The sequence below is a fragment of the Gorilla gorilla genome, chromosome 2 (assembly GCF_029281585.2).
Source record: "Gorilla gorilla gorilla isolate KB3781 chromosome 2, NHGRI_mGorGor1-v2.1_pri, whole genome shotgun sequence".
Lineage (NCBI taxonomy): Eukaryota > Metazoa > Chordata > Mammalia > Primates > Hominidae > Gorilla > Gorilla gorilla.
In genome coordinates, this window is record NC_086017.1 from 85,456,130 (window position 1) to 85,469,887 (window position 13,758).

Genomic DNA, 13,758 nt, shown 5'->3' on the forward strand with positions numbered 1-13,758 from the left:
TGTTTTTCCATTTTATCCTTGACCTATGAACATTTTATACAGATGGCCCAAAGAACACCATGTGGGGACCACTGCTCTAATCAGGTGATGAAAACGGCCCCAAGAACAGAGCACAGTCTCTTTAGCAAAGACCCAGCAGGGCCAGGGTGACCATGTTCTCACCATCAATGTGCAGACATCCACCTGCAGCATCCTCACATCCCAACATCAAACCGTGGCTCTTTATAGCTTGATTCTAATGCCCTTTGGTCTTCATAATCACTGTAAAGCTCTCTGGCCCCAAGATCTAACATCGCCACTCTAGCTACATCCTGCAACTGTTCACCTCTCCTGCCTCCTCATCCCTCTAAACTTCTCTTCACAACCTCATGTTTCCTTCTTGCTTTACCTTCCCGCTCAGCCTGGACCTAACAGTCACCTTCTTCTTGTAATGTGCTCCTAAACTCGTTCTTCCCTGCTTTCAACCACACCCACCTGGAAAATCTCCATACCCCGTTGATGACTTGCCTCGCAACTGCCTAAGGGCTGCTGAATGATACTGGAGAGAATCACATCATGGATCTGGTAGTTCCACTAAATAATCTCACCATCCAACTCTAGGATAGACTTCACTTCTGTTCAGCAATATTTTTAAGCGTCACAAATAAATTCCAAACCATATTTGCTATAACAATTGACTTTAAACCTCTTCCATATCTCAAAGCCCCCCAAACCCATCCCTAGGGGTTTCAGAGCCCAGAGTTGAGTTCTCTCAACTCACTTCCATCTCACCCCTAGATCACTGTATCTTGACCCTCTTCCTCTGCCTTTCCCATGTTATAAGGAGAAGCATCCTTCTCCTTTCCCAAGCTACCTTCTCCACTTGTGCCTCATTTGAGACCTCCCTTTATCACCCATTCCCTTGGAACTCCCATGACTCACCACCTTCACTTGTCATTTCACTCATAAATATTTTGCACCATGTATGTGCCAGGCGTTTAATATATAATCATGCTTAAGTCTGCACATGCTAACAAGAAAAACCTTGATTATCCCTGCTATGCCCTCAAGTCATTACCCTCCCCGTTCCTTTCCTGTGTTCCCAAACTTTGTTGATCTTCATCAATCCCTCTGATGCAGATGGCTCCGAAGTTTGCACCCTATTAGGTTGGTGCAAAAGTAATTGTGGATTTTGCCATTAAAAGTAATGGCAATAATAGCAATTATTTTTGTACCAGCCTAGTATCTTTTCTCCTTCTACCAAACTTTGTCCCTGAGCCATCTCATCACCTATAACTACCTCCTCCATGCAGTTGATTCCCAGATCTGTATTATTCTACTGAAAGTCCATTACCAAACTTTCTCAGCTAGAATAACAGAAGGCCAATTAGAATTCATGATACCATTTTCCCACCACCACCACCACCAAAACCATCGCCCTGCCATTGTTAGCAAAACCATCTCTTGAGTGGAGCTCAAAGATTTGTAATCTCCCATTCCCCAGAAAGATAACTTCAGACTCAGCCTAGAAGTAAAGATCCTCCAGATATGGCCTCAACGACCCTCCAACCCATGTCCCCAGTGCATCCCTTTGATGGCCCCTTCAGTGGAGTCAAAATGGAGTGAGTGTTTTTCTTTTCACATACTCCTGGTGTTCTTCCACGAATACAATTTTCACCTCTTGAATATTTTCAAGGATTCTCCATGCTACACACAGTGAAATCCAAACTCCCCATCAGGAACCCAGTCTTCCCAAAACCTCTTTGTACTTTTCTGCCTCCACACTTTTCCTTGGGTCATCCTCTTCTCTAATATAACCTTGTGTATTACTCTAGGTTCTCCATAGAAAGAGCAGAGAGATAGAGGTACAGCTATACACATAGAGAGAGACAGACTGATTTGTTGTAAGGGATGGCTCACATGGTTATGGAGGCTAAGGAGTCCTGGAGTCTGCAGCCAGCAAGCTGGAGACCCAGGACAGCCAATGATATAGTTCCAACTCGAGTCCACATCTAAAGTCAGGAGAAGATTGATGTCCCAGCTCAAATATAATCAGGAAAAAAGAGCAAATTCTCTGTGACTCCACCTTTTTGTTTTGTTCAGGCCTTCAGTGGATTGGATGAGGCTCACCCATATTGGGGAGGACAATCTGCTTTATTCAGTCTACCAATTAAATGTTATCCTCATCCAGAATACCTCAGAGACACACCCAGACTAATGTGTAGCCAAATATCTGGGCACCCCACAACGCAGTCAAATTGATACATAACATTAACCATCATGTCTTGCTTCTACTTTCTCCCCATTACTGCATGTCCAAATCCTTCCCTTATTTCAAGGCTTAGTTCAAATGTCACCTCTTAACTAAGCCTTCCCTGCTAACCCCAAATATTAATAGAATTGGTTTCTCCCTTCTCTGATATCTCAAAATACTTTGTGTGTTTCTCTTTTACTGTATTTATTACAAACTCCCTTATAAATCGAGACAGTGATTCCCAGAAAAATTATCAAAAGAGTATAAAAGAAGTCTTCTTTGAGTGTGAAATATCTCATGGAATTTAACACATGGCCTCTTCATGAAGAAACTACTGGGAGAGAAGAAGACAAGCTGGAAGAGGCCAGGGAAAGGGGGTTAGTACAAGCGGGGTTAGTACAAAACTTTTCTCCGTCTCTCATCCCACCCGACTAGAAATACCCACAGGTGTGGAGGGGCAGGCCACCCCTTCATCTGGCGCCCAATGTGGGGCCTTTCTCTAGGGTAAAGGTACACTAAGAACATGAGCATTGAGGACAGCCGACGAGAGATTCCTGAGTACGTCCACAGTCAGCCTTGCAGTAAGCTTGTGTGCTCGGAGGAATCCAGGGTAACAATGGGGCAAACTGAAAGTAAATATGCCTCTTATCTCAGCTTCATTAAAATTCTCTTAAGAAGAGGGGGAGTTAAAGCTTCTACAGAAAATTTAGTTATGCTATTTCAAACAATAGAACAATTCTGCCCATGGTTTCCAGAACAGGGAACTTTAGATTTAAAAGATTGGGAAAAAATTGGCAAAGGACTAAAACAAGCAACTCGGGAAGGTAAAATCATCCCACTTACAGTATGGAATGATTGGGCCATTACTAAAGCAACTTTAGAACCATTTCAAATAGAAGAAGATAGCATTTCAGTCTTTGATGCCCCTGAAATCCGTGTAATAGATTGTGAAGAAGAGGTAGGAACAGAGTTTAAGAAAGGAATGGAAAGTTCACATTGTAAAAATGCAGTACAGCCTGTAATAGCTCAGTCAATGCAAAATGTTGATTATAATCAATTACAGGAGGCAATATATCCTGAAACATCAAAATTGGGGAAAGGAGGTCCAGAATTATTTGGGCCATCAGAGTTTAGACCACAATGGCCACCATCTCCTTCTCCCGCGGTTCAGATACCTGTGACATCACAATCTCAAATGCTAATCCAGGCACAGTATCTACAATAGCAGCCAGTAGAAAATAAAACCCAACCATCGGTAGTTTATCAACACCAGCCGCCAGCCGAATTTCAGTATCGGCCATCTCCAGAAGTTCAGTATGGATCTCAGGCGGTGCGTCCTGTGCTAAATAGCAAGACACTATATCAACAACCCACGGCGATGGCGTTTGATCCTACAGCACCACCTAGTGGACAAGATAGTGCACTGCATGAGACGACTGCTACAGCCAGAAAACAGGGAGATCTTGAGGCATGGCAGTATCCGGTAATGTTACAACCCATACCGGCCGGAAAAGGGAGTCAAACAGGAGCATCTGTCTGAACTGAGGCTAGATATGAATCTTTCACCATGAAAATGTTAAAAAATATAAATGAAGGGTTTAAACAATATGGACTCAACTCTCCTTATATGAGAACATTATTAGATTCCATTGCTCATGGAAATAGACTTATTCCTTAAGATTGGGAAATTTGGTTAAATCTTCCCTCTCACTCTCTCAGTATCTACAGTTTAAAACCTGGTGGATTGATGGGGTACAAGAACAGGTATGGAAAAATCAGGCTATTAATCCTGTTGGTTATATAGATGCAGACCAATTGCTAGGAACAAGTCCAAATTGGGGCACTATTAACCAACAATCAGTAATGCAGAATGAGGCTATTGAACAACTAAGGGCTATTTACCTCAGGGCCTGGGAGAAGATTCAGGACCCAGGAACCTCCTGCCCTTCTTTTAGTTCAATCAGACAAGGCTCTAAAGAGCCATATCCAGACTTTGTGGCAAGGTTGCAAGATGCAGCTCAAAAATGCATTGCAGATAATAACACCCGAAAAGTTATTGTAGAAATAATGGCTTATCAAAATGCAAATCCAGAATGTCAATCGGCTATAAAGCATTAAAAGAAAAGGTTTCAGCAGGAGTTGATGTAATTACAGAATATGTGAAGGCTTGTGATGGGATTGGAAGAGCTATGCATAAAGCAATACTAATGGCTCAAGCAATTACAGGGGTTGCTTTAGGAGGACAAGTTAAAACATTTGGGGGGAAAATGTTAGAATTGTGGTCAAATCGGTCATCTAAAAAAGAATTGTCCAGGCTTAAATAAACAGAGCAAAAAAAAGGAGGCACCTGGCCTGTGTCCAAGATGTGGAAAAGGAAAACATTGGGCTAAGGAATGTTGTTCTAAATTTGATAAAAATGGACAACCATTGTCGGGAAACGGGAAGAGGGGCCAGCCCCAGGCCCCACAACAAAGTGGGGCATTCCCGATTCAGCCATTTGTTCCTCAGGGTTTTCAGGGACAACAACCCCCACAGTAAATGCCACCATTTCAGGAAATCAGCCAATTACAACAATATAAGAGTTATCCCCCGCCACAGCAGACAGTGCTGCAGTAGATTTATGTTCTACTCAGATTATTTCTTTACTCCCTGGAGAGCCTCCGCAAAAGATTCCTACAGGGGTATATGGCCCACTGCCAGAAGGGATGGTAGGCCTTATTTTAGGAAGATCAAGTCTAAATTTAAAGGGAGTCCAAATTCATACTGGGGTAATTGATTCAGATTATAAAGGGGAAATTCAGTTAGTGATCAGCTCTACTGTTCCCTGGAGTGCCAATCCAGGTGAGAGAATTGCTCAATTACTGCTCTTGCCTTATATTAAAATTGGAGATAGCAAAACAGAAAGAACAGAAGGGTTTGGAAGTACCAACCCTGCTGGAAAAGCTGTTTATTGGGCTAGTCAGCTCTCAGAGAATAGACCAGTGTGTACAGTTACTATTCAGGGAAAGCAGTTTGAAGGATTAGTGGATACTGGGGCTGATGTTTCTATCATTGCCTTAAATCAATGGCCAAAAAATTGGCCTAAACAAAAGCCCGTTGCAGGACTTGTTGGTGTGGGCACTGCCTCAGAAGTGTACCAAAGTGCCAAAATTTTACATTGTCTGGGACCTGATAATCAAGAGAGTACAGTTCAGCCTATGATTACTTCTATTCCAATTAATTTATGGGGCCGAGACATATTAGAACAGTGGCATGCAGAGATTACTATTCCAGTCTCCCTATACAGCGCCACTAGTCAAAAAATTATGACTAAAATGGGATATCTCCCTGGCAAAGGACTAGGGAAAAATGGAGAAGGCATTAAAGTTCCAATTGAGGCTAAAGAAAATCCAGAAAAAAAGGGGATTAGAGTATCCTTTTCAGGAGTGGCCACTGTAGAGCCTCCAAAACCCATTCCATTAACTTGGAAAATAGAAAAGCCTGTATGGGTAAATCAGTGGCCACTACCAAAACAAAAGCTGGAGGCTTTACACTTATTGGCAAAGGAACAATTAGAAAACGGACATATTGAGCCATCATTTTCGCCTTGGAATTCTCCTGTGTTTGTAATTCAGAAAAAATCAGGCAGATGGCGCATGCTAACTGATTTAAGAGCCGTTAATGCAGTAATTCAACCCATGGGGCCTCTCCAACCTGGGCTGCCCTCTCCAGCCATGATTCCCAAAGATTGGCCTTTAATTATAATTGATCTGAAGGACTGCTTTTTTACCACTCCTCTGGCAAAACAGGATTTTGAAAAATTTGATTTTACTATACCAGCTATAAATAATAAAGAACCAGCCACCAGATTTCAGTGAAAGGTGTTGCCTCAGGGAATGCTTAATAGTCCAACTATTTGTCAGACTTTTGTAGCTCAAGTTCTTCAACCAGTTAGAGACAAGTTTTCAGACTGTTATATCATTCATTATGTTGATGATATTTTGTGTGCTGCAGAAACAAGAGACAAATTAATTGACTGTTACACATTTCTGCAAGCAGAGGTTGCAAACGCAGGCCTGACAATAGCATCTAATAAGATTCAGACCTCCACTCCTTTTCATTATTTGGGAATGCAAGTAGAGGAAAGAAACATTAAACCACAAAAAGTAGAAATAAGAAAAGACACATTAAGAACATTAAATGACTTTCAAAAATTGATAGGAGATATTAATTGGATTCGGCCAACTTTAGGCATCCCTACTTATGCCATGTCAAATTTGTTCTCTATCTTGAGAGGGGATCCAGACTTGAATAGTAAAAGAACATTAACCCCAGAGGCAACTAAAAAAATTAAATTAGTTGAAGAAAAAAATTCAGTCAGCACAAGTAAATAGAATAGATCACTCAGCCCCACTCCAACTTTTAATTTTTGCTACTGCACATTCTCCAACAGGCATTATTGTTCAAGATACAGATCTTGTAGAGTGGTCATTCCTTCCTCACAGTACAATTAAGACTTTTACATTGTACTTAGATCAAATGGCTACATTTGATCAGGCAAGATTACGAATTCGTAATCAGGCAAGATTACGAATTCGTAATCAGGCAAGATTACGAATAGTAAAATTGTGTGGAAGTGACCCAGATAAAATCACTGTTCCTTTAAATAAGGAACAGGTTAGACAAGCCTTTATCAATTCTGGTGCATGGCAGATTGGTCTTGCTGATTTTGTGGAAATTACTGATAATCATTACCCAAAAGCAAAAATCTTCCAGTTTTTAAAATTGACTACTTGGATTTTACCTAAAATTACCAGACATAAACCTTTAGAAAATGCTCTGACAGTGTTTACTGATGGTTCCAGCAATGGAAAAACGGCTTACACTGGACCAAAAGAACGAGTCATCGAAACTCAATATCACTTAGCTCAAAGAGCAGAATTGGTTGCTGTCATTTCAGTGTTACAAGATTTTAATCAGCCTATTAACATTGTTTCGGATTCTACATATGTAGTACAGTCTACCAAGGATATTGAGACAGCTCTAATCAAATATAGTATGGATGATCACTTAAATCAGCTGTTTAAATTGTTACAACAAACTGTGAAAAAAAGAAAGTTCCCATTTTATATTACTCATATTCGAGCACATACTAATTTACCAGGGCCTTTAACTAAGGCAAATGAACAAGCTGATTTGCTAGTATCATCTGCCTTCATGGAAGCACAAGAACTTCATATCCTGACTCATGTAAATGTAACAGGATTAAAAAACAATTTGATATCACAAGGAAACAAGCAAAAAATATTGTACAACATTGTGCTCAGTGTCAAGTCTTACACCTGCCCACTCAAGAGGCAGGAGTTAATCCCAGAGGTTTATGTCCTGATGCACTATGGCAAATGGATGTTACACATGTACCTTCATTTGGAAAATTGTCATTTGTCCATGTAACGTTGATACTTATTCACATTTCATATGGGCAACCTGTCAGACAGGAGAAAGTACTTCCCATGTTAAAAGACATTTATTATCTTATTTTGCAGTCATGGGAGTTCCAAAAAAAATTAAAACAGATAATGGGCCAGGATATTGTAGTAAAGCATTTCAAAAATTTTTAAATCCGTGGAAAATTACACATACAACAGGAATCCCTTATAATTCCCAAGGACAGGCCATAATTGAAAGAACTAATAGAACACTCAAAGCTCAATTGGTTAAACAAAAAAAGGAAAAAGACAGTAAACAGTATAACACTCCTCAGATGCAACTTAATATAGCACTCTATACTTTAAATTTTTTAAATATATATAGAAATCAAACCACTACTCCTGCAGAATAACATTTTACCGGTAAAAAGAACAGCCCACATGAGGAAAAACTGATTTGGTGGGAAAATAACAAAAATAAAACATGGGAAATAGGTAAAGTGATAACATGGGGGAGAGGTTTTACTTGTGTTTCACCAGGAGAAAATCAGCTTCCTGTTTGGGTACCCACTAGACATTTGAAGTTCTACAATGAACCCATCAGAGATACAAAGGAAGGCGCCTCTGCAGAGACAAAAAACCTGCAATCAAACATCTTCGACTCGCAGGATGAATAAAATGGTAATATCAGAAAAACAGATGAAATTGCCATCCACCAAAAAGGTGGAGCCGCCGACCTGGGCCCAGCTAAAGAAGCTGACACAGTTAGCTAAAAAAAAGCCTGGAAAACACAAGGGTAACACAAACTCCAGAGAATATGCTGCTTGCAGCTTTAATGATTGTATCAACAGTGGTAAGTCTCCCTATGTCTGTGGGAGCCGCTACAGCTAACTATACTTACTGGGCCTATGTGCCTTTCCCACCGTTAATTCGGGCAGTCACTTGGATAGATAATCCTATTGAAATATATGTTAATAACAGTGTATGGGTACCAGGCCCCACAGATAAACGTGGCCCTGCCCAACCTGAAGAAGAAGGAATGATGATAAACATTTCCATTGGGTATCATTATCCTCCTATTTGCTTGGGAAAAGCACCAGGATGCTTAATGCCTACTATCCAAAATTGGTTGGTAGAAGTACCTACTGTCAGTGGCACCAGTAAGTTTACTTATCATGTGATAAGTGGAATGTCACTCGGGTCACAAATAAATAATTTACAAAATTCTTCCTATCAAAGATCATTAAAATTTAGGCCTAAAGGGAAACCATGTCCCAAGGAAATTCCAAAAGAATCAAAAGACCCAAAAGTCTTAGTTTAGGAAGAATGTGTGGCTGATACTGCAGTGGTACTACAAAACCATAAGTTTGGAACTATTATAGACTGGGCCCCTCGAGGCCAGTTATATTATGATTGTATGGGCCAGACCCACTCGTGTTCACAGGCTCTATCTGTCTGGCCCATTAATCCAGCCTATAATAGTGATTTAACTAAAAAACTAGACCAAGTTTACAGAAGGCTAGAATCACCCTATCCATGGAAATGGGGTGAAATGGGGATTACATCACCCCGACCAAAGTTAGTTAGTCCTGTTGTTGGTCCTGAACACCCAGAATTACGGAAGCTTACTGTGGCCTCATACCACACTAGAATTTGGTCTGAAAATCAAGTTATGGGAACAAAAAATCATAAGCCATATTATACTCTTAACCTAAATTCCAATCTGACAATTCCTTTGCAAAGTTGTGTAAAACCCCCTTATATCCTAGTTGTAGGGAACATAGTTATTAAACCAGATTCCCAAACTATAGCCTGTGAAAATTGTAGATTGTTTACTTGCATTGATTCAACTTTTGATTGGCAGCATCGTATTCTGTTAGTAAGGGCAAGAAAAGGTGTGTGGATCCCTGTGTCCATGGACCGACCGTGGGAAGCTTCTCCATCTGTACATATCTTAACAAAAGTATTAAAAGGAGTTCTAACCAGATCTAAAAAATTCATTTTTACTTTAATTGCAGTGATTATAGGTCTTATTGCAGTCACAGCTACTGCTGCAGCTGCTGGAATTGCTTTACACTCCTCTGTTCAAACTGCAGAATATGTGAATAAATGGCAAAAGAATTCCTCAAAATTGTGGAATTCTCAGACTCAAATAGATCAAAAATTGACAAATCAAATTAATGATCTTAGACAAACTGTTATTTGAATGGGAGATAGGCTCATGAGCTTGGAATATCTTTTTCAGTTACAGTGTGCCTGGAATACGCCAGATTTTTGTATTACACCTCAAGTCTATAACGAATCTGAACATCACTGGGACATGGTTAGACACAATCTACAGGGAAAAGAAGATAATCTTACCTTAGATATTTCTAGATTTAAAAAACAAATTTTTAAAACATCAAAAGCCCAGTTAAATCTGGTGCCAGAAACTAAGGCAATGGTAAAAGCTGTTAATAGCCTCACAAATCTTAAGCCTGTCACTTGGATTAAAACTATTGGAAATTCCACTATTGCAAATTTTGCATTAATCCTTGTATGTCTGTCCTCTCTATTGTTAGTCTACAGGTGTATCCAGCAGCTATGGAGAAACAGCGACCAGCGAGAACAGGCCATGATGACGATGGCGGTGTTGTCAAAAAGAAAAGGGGGAAATGTAGAGAAAAGAAAGAGGGATCAGACTGTCACTGTGTCTATGAAGAAAGGAAAGACATAAGAGACTCCATTTTGAAAAAGACCTGTACTTTAAAAGTTGCTTTGCTGAGATGTTGTTGATTTGTAGCTTTGCCCCAGCCACTTTGACCCAGGCACTTTGGCCCAACTTGGAGCTCACAAAAACATGTGTTGTATAAAATCAACGTTTAAGGGACCTAGAGCTGTGTAGGACATGCCTTGTTAACAAAACACTTACAAGCAGTATACTTGGTAAAGGTCATTGCCATTCTCTAGTCTCAATAAACCAGGGGCACAATGCACTGTGGAAAGCTGCAGGGACCTCTGCCCTTGAAAGCAGGGTATTGTCCAAGGTTCCTCCCCATGTGATAGTCTGAAATATGGCCTCATGGGATGAGAAAGACCTGACCGTCCCCCAGCCTGACACCCGTAAAGGGTCTGTGCTGAGGTGGATTAGTAAAAGAGGAAAGCCTCTTGCAGGTGAGATGGAGGAAGGCCACTATCTCCTTCTTGCCCCTGGGAACTGAATGTCTCGGTGTAAAACCCGATTGTACATTTGTTCAACTCTGAGATACGAGAAAAGTTGCCCTGTGGCGGCAGGCAAGACATGTTTACAGTAATACTGCCTTGTTACTCTTTACTCCACTGAGATGTTTGGGTGGAGAGAAAGATAAATCTGGCCTACGTGCACGTCCAGGCATAGTACTTTCCCTTGAACTTAATCATGATATAGATTCTTTTGCTCACATGTAATTTGCTGACATTCTCCTTATTATCAACCTGCTCTCCTACTACATTCGTTTTTGCTGAAATAATGAAAAATAATAATCAATAAAAACTGAGGGAACTCAGAGGCCAGTGCCGGTGCAGGTCCTTGGTGTGCTGAGCGCCGGTCCCATGGGCCCACTGTTGTTTCTCTATACTTTGTCTCTGTGTCTTATTTCTTTTCTCCATCTCTCATCCCACCTGACTAGAAATACCCACAGGTATGGAGGGGCAGGCCACCCCTTCATATGAGGAATTCAGAAATGGTTTGATCAAGGTTGAAGACCTAAAAAGAGGCTTTTCTCTCGGACACCAAGTCCCCATCTCATGCGTGGTTGAGTTAGTAGAAACTGAGGATGATGCTTCTTCCTCCAGCATTGGTATCCCATGGTTTTTGTTCAGTAGATGAAGTACCTCCATCCCCCAACATCCCCAAGCTCAATCCCAGTTTCCTCACATACACATTTTTTTTTTTTTGAGACAGAGTCTCGCTCTGTCACCCAGGCTGGAATGCAGTGCAGTGGTGCAACCTCAGCTCACTGCAACCTCCACCTCCCAGGTTCAAGTGATTCTCCTGCCTCAGCCTCCTGAGTAGCTGGGATTACAGGCATGCACCATCATGCCTGGCTAATTTTTGTAATTTTAGTAGAGATGAAGTTTCATCATGTCGTCCAGGCTTGTCTCAAACTCTCGGCCTCAAGTGATCAGCCCACCTCAGCCTCCCAAGTGCTAAGATTACAGGTGTAAGCCACAGTGCCCAGCCTCCTCACTTACACTTTTACAGAAGATCTGATCATACCCACTCCGCAGAAGTCAGAATGGCCTCCACGTGGTGTTAAACGGGAGTGAAAACTTGAGTTCAATCAACTGAGGGTGACACAGAAGCATTTCCCCCAAAATGCTTTTGGCAGCTCTGCTGATCCATAACCTGGCTCCATTTCAGGGCAAGACCTCCACTTAAGCTGCACTGGCTTCCACTAGAGTAAATCACATTAACTCATGGCAAACACAACTGAAGGGCAAAAAGAGTCTTTTTAAAATGATTTTTGTCTCTCACTTACCAACACACGCTGGCCTCCCTACAGCCTGACTCCATTCAGCACCTGTTCCACTGAGCACCCACTGAAAGCTCAGCTCATGAGCTGAGATGATGCAGACATCAAGGAGCTTACAATCTAGGGGAAGAACAGACCTGAATACAAGTGATGACAATACAAGAAGGAGTCAAAGAGCCCAACTTGAAGTTTCAGCAGAATAGCACCAAAGACTAGTTCCCAACCCAGCTCCCAGAGCCAGAGCCAGAGCCAGAGCCAGGCTGGCTGCATGAGATCAGATGGGAGCTTTTGCAAACATAGGTCCTAGCTGAGCCCCTAATCATCAAACTGGGAGTCCCTGGGAGTGAGCTCCAGGAACTGGTTTATTTAATAAGCACCCACACACGCATGATTCTGATGTTCCTAAGGGTTGTAGAAACATGGAACTATAGAAAACACTGAAAAAAAAAGGCACTAAAAGAAACCTATAAATATTCACTACCATCCCAGGCATCATGAGGACGCTCCACATGCACTATTTACAATACTTAGAATAACCTGCAAGGGAAGCATTCATTCATGACGATGGGCTTTATCGGGATCAGAGCTAGCCCTGGGAATGCTTGAACCTGTGCTGAAGGTCACCCCCTCCTCCCCACAGGAGGGGGCTAACATTAAGGAGCAGGGGCCAAATGGGAAATGGAGTGTCCTTTTATTATGAGACCACAGTGAGAGACTTTTTTTTTTCAAGAGTCTCGTTCTTGCCACCCAGGCTGGTGTGCAGTGGTGCAACCTCAGCTCACTGCAACTTCCACCTCCTGGGTTCAAGCGATTCTCCTGCCTCAGCCTCCTGAGTAGCTGCGACTATAGGAGCCCACCACCATGCCTGGCTAATTTTTGTATTTTTAATAGAGACAGGGTTTCACTATGTTGGTCAGGATGGTCTTGATCTCTTGACCTCATGATCCACCTACCTTGGCTTCCCAAAGTGCTGGGATTGCAGGTGTGAGCCTCCACGCCTAGCCTGAGACTTTCAAGTAAAGCCACAATGGACCACAGAGCTTAGACATCAGGGCTAACATGGAATCTCTGTCATTAAATCTTGAGATCTTATTATCTTTGCTCAAAGAAAAAAATAATCACAATTGACATTTTGAGAAGACATCTGAATGTAAACTTGATCTTAGAGGATATTAAGGAATTACTGGTAATTTGATTAGGTATGACAATGATCATATAAAAAATGCCCTCATGTTTTTAGAGGGAAAGTAAATTATGTAGGGGTGAATACCATGATGGAATTACATAACTACTGTAAACCATTTTTTAAATACTCCAGAAAAACAAATGGAGTAAATATTGCAAACGTTAATAGTTTTTAAACCTATGTGATGGGTATATGATAGCTCATTAAACTAGTCTCTCTACTTTTATGTATATTGAAAATTTTTCATAATAATAATAATAAAAAAACCTTGGCCAGGCACAGCAGCTCATGCCTGTAATTCCAGCACTTTGTGAGGCCGAGGCGGATGGAGGACTGCTTGAGCCCAGGAGTTTGAGACCAGCCTAGGCAACATGGTGAAACCTTATCTGTACAAAAAATAGACAAATTAGTCAGGCATGGTGGTGTGCACCTGCAGTC

The 13,758-nt window shown here is 41.4% G+C and overlaps 1 pseudogene; it reads left to right on the top strand.

Annotated features, from left to right (window-relative positions):
* Positions 1–8,310: 8,310 nt before the first annotated feature.
* LOC134757975 (endogenous retrovirus group K member 5 Env polyprotein-like) lies at positions 8,311–12,065 on the top strand (annotated as a pseudogene).
* Positions 12,066–13,758: the final 1,693 nt, after the last annotated feature.